This window comes from Marmota marmota, unplaced genomic scaffold (assembly GCF_001458135.2).
Source record: "Marmota marmota marmota unplaced genomic scaffold, marMar, whole genome shotgun sequence".
Taxonomy (NCBI): domain Eukaryota; kingdom Metazoa; phylum Chordata; class Mammalia; order Rodentia; family Sciuridae; genus Marmota; species Marmota marmota.
Window position 1 is genome coordinate 17,563,943 of NW_025999960.1, and position 3,629 is coordinate 17,567,571.

A 3,629-nucleotide genomic window follows, 5' to 3' on the forward strand; every position below is an offset into this window, starting at 1 on the left:
ATTTACAGGTATCTGCTCTTTTCCCCTAGAGTTAGATCCACTGTTCTTCCTCCTCAGGCACCCTGTTCTACTGGTTTTCTGACTCACGTTTGAAAAATCCCTAAATTGTCTAATCACATTCTCCCACTCTGCAATTTTTCTTCTTTCCTTTTTGTAGTGTTGGATGTCAAGTCCAGGGCCTCACACATATTAGACAAGCCCTCTACCACCGAGCTACACACTCAGCCTTCCAATCTACAGTATAAGTGGAGCAAAGCCCAGCTCACCCTTTTCTTCCTACTTAGCTGGTGCAGAACCAACTACACAATTTGTGGGATCCAGTGCAAAATGAAAAGTCTGGGCCCTTTGGACATTATTAAGAATATTATGGCCAGGTACAGTGGCATACACCTGTAACCTCAGTAACTCTGGAGACTTGCTTGCAGGAGGATGGCAAGTTTGAGACCAGCCTTGGTAACTTAGTGATACTCTGTCTCAAAATAAAAAATAAAGTGGGCTGGGGATATAGCTCAGTTGGTAGAGTGCTTCCCCGCGTGCACAAGGCCTGGGTTTAATCCCCAGCACCACAAAAATTTTAAAAAATAAAAAGTGTTGGGGATGTAGCTCAGTGGTAGAGCTCCTCTGAGTTCAACCCCCAGTACCATGCACACCCAACAAAGAATATTATGAAGAATCTTGAGATAGAAATAACAGAGCATTAAACAAAGCATGGTTCCCCGAATATCTGCACTGTTCACACACCTATGAGGCCAGCCCTGCCCTGGTCTGAAGAATAATGCGTGGCCAGGCACGGTGGCACCTGCCTGTAATCCCAGTTGCTTGGGAATCTGAGGCAGGAGGATCACCAGGTTCAAAGCCAGCCTCCTCAACTTAGCGAGGTCCTAAGCAACTCAAGAAGACCCCCCCCTCTCTCTCTCTATATATATATATATATTTTTTTAAGGGCTGGGGATGTGGCCCAGTGGTTAAGCACCCCTGGGTTCAATCCCCAGTACAAAAAAATAAAATAAAATAAAATAAAAGAGAGAGAGAGAAATGCTTGGACTCCATACTTAAAGCTGGACCAGAAAGTATGGTCCATTGTCTTGCTTTCTTACTTTCACACTGGGCTCTGTGTCACCAGCCATCTGTAAAGAAGACTCTTGTTCCAGGTTCACCCACACTCTCTTCTCAGGGCCTCTAGGCCTGTGTCAGGCACTGCTGGGAAATTCTGTGTATCTAAATCTCAATCGAAGTCCTGGGCTGTTTCCTCTTGTTCTGTCCTCACTGAATATGAGGAACAGCTGGTTCCTTTGAGCAATTAATTCTTGAAGACTTGGACACAGCCTGTAATTCCTTTTCCATGTCCTCATTGGCCTGAGACTCCAGTGCTTTCTCCAACTCTTGTGTCCCTTCTCTGACACCTCCCCCAGGTTCTCTGTGTGCTGTGGGAGGCATGGGGTTTGCAAGAGCCCCCCAGCAGCACCAGTCATGGTCCAGAGGGCTCAGTGCCCTGAGAAGATGGGGGAGACTTCAGCACCCATGAGCAGCACCCTTCCACACAGGGTCCTCTCTTCTTCCTCCCAAAACCTACCCTACTACTTTTACCTGTTTCATAAACCCTGCCCACATAAAGTCTTCCATTCTCACTGACTCCCATCAGTGACTCTCAGCTCTTGACTGCCTTGATGATCTCCCACATTCATCTCCCCAAGCATCAGGCCTTGGACTTGGGCTATGGGTATCCCATGGAATCTTGGCCCAGAGCAGATATCCACGGGTTGGGGGAGGGAGAGGTTTACCAGAATTTAAAGCAGGGCAGAGAGGAGTGTGGGTGTAAAAGATGGTCACACACCACGCTCCCAAATGTGTAGTAGTAGAGTGCCAAAGTGGCCACTATAATCTGAAAGAGCAGATAGCGTAATCCCATAGTACTTCCTATTGGCTGAAGGACATGGTTCTGTCCTGACACTGAAATTTGGGTGTGTCAAGGTTCTGGGAATTCATGAGGCTCACAAATTGTGAAGCAGCTGTAGGGTGGGGGATGGGGAGGCTTTCAGCAGAGGAAGTGAGGTCAGTCAACTATTGATGCCTGTCTGAGCCTTTGGCCATTGTCTCCCCCAGCCTCTATTCCTGTCAGTGTGTGGGGTGGGGTGTCACTGGCCCATCTTGCAGAATCCCCATGTTAGAGAAAGACACCTTAGAGGTCTGTCTACTCCTTCGTTTTTCCACTGGACACTGAGGCCACTTCCTCTCCAGCCTTTTCATATATATTAACTTATTTAACAAACTCCTTCATTGAGGGCCTACTTTGTGTGGGCTCAGCCAGCCAGCATCTTGGCTGTAGACTGAGATAAACATCATGTCCTTTGATTCTGCCTGCAACCAGAGGAGTCTGGCACTGTTTATTATGACCATTTAACAGATGAGGGGCTGAAGCATGGAGAAGTGTCCCTTGCCTAAGGTCATACAACTAACCTGGATTCCCAGTAGGTAGTCTGACTTCAGAGTCTGTTTGGATAACCAGGAGGCTAGGAATGAAATCTTGCCACAGATCACTCTCAGTGACTGAAGCAAAGCGTGATAGGGTCTGCACTCTCAGAACATGTCAGGGCAGGAGAAAGTCCCCTGTTCTCTTGATCTCCATTCGGTTCCCCTCCCCGGCTGCCTGGTCTCAGCAGTGTGAGGCTCAGTTCCCTACCTCTAGAGTTCCATTTTGGCGGACTGGGGCTTTTCCTGGACCGGGAAAATCCAAGGCAGCTCCCGGTGTCTCCATTCTGGCCACCCCTGGTAGGGAGCGCGTCCTTGTAACCGCAATGATGCTGACTGGAGGAGCTCAGACCACCCTCATCAGAGACCCAGAGCCGCCGTATTTGGGCCGCTTTACCCCAGTGTTGAAGGCAGACAGGGGCGGCCGCGGAAAAGGGGAGGGGACAGGGTGTGTGTGAAGGGGCTGGAGGGAGGAGGCGAAAAGATTTGGGCCGAGGGAGAAGTCTCAGAGGGCGGAGCCAAAATTTATTCGGACCCTGCGGGCCCCAAACTCTGCCCTCGCTCCTCTGACACTCCTAGACCGAGAACTGCGGGTTAAAGGCTGGGTAAGGACAGGTAACATCCCTCCGCCTGCCATCCTTGCTCCTGTCCTTCCCTAGATGCCCCCCTTATGGACGCCAGATTCCAGGCTGCTCCCTCAGCGGCTGCGAGCGCCCCCACTCATCCCAGCTGTCACTCTTTGCCTCCTGTCTCAACTCTGGCCCCCACGGCGCTGGGCCGGGACCCCCACGGGACCCCCCACGGCGCAAGTCCAAGGCCCGCCCCCTCGGGGAGGCGGATGTGGGAGGCTGGGCGGGGGCGCTAGCCGGTGACCCGGAGCTGGGGGTGGCCGGGACCGCGGCCGCGCTGGGGTCTGGGAGCCCCGCGGGGGAGCGGCTGGTCCCGGGGCTTGGCTGGGGTCGAGCGGGCGGCCGGTCGGCGAGCTGGGCAATAGGAAACGGTTTATTAGGAGGGAGTGGTGGAGCCGGGCCAGGCAGGAAGACGCTGGAATAAGAAACATTTTTGCTCCAGCCCCCTTTCCAGTCCCGGGAGGCCGCCGCGCCAGCCGCGCCTAGCGAACCCCTGCCCGGCCCCAGCACGTCCGGGGCTGTGCCCGGACC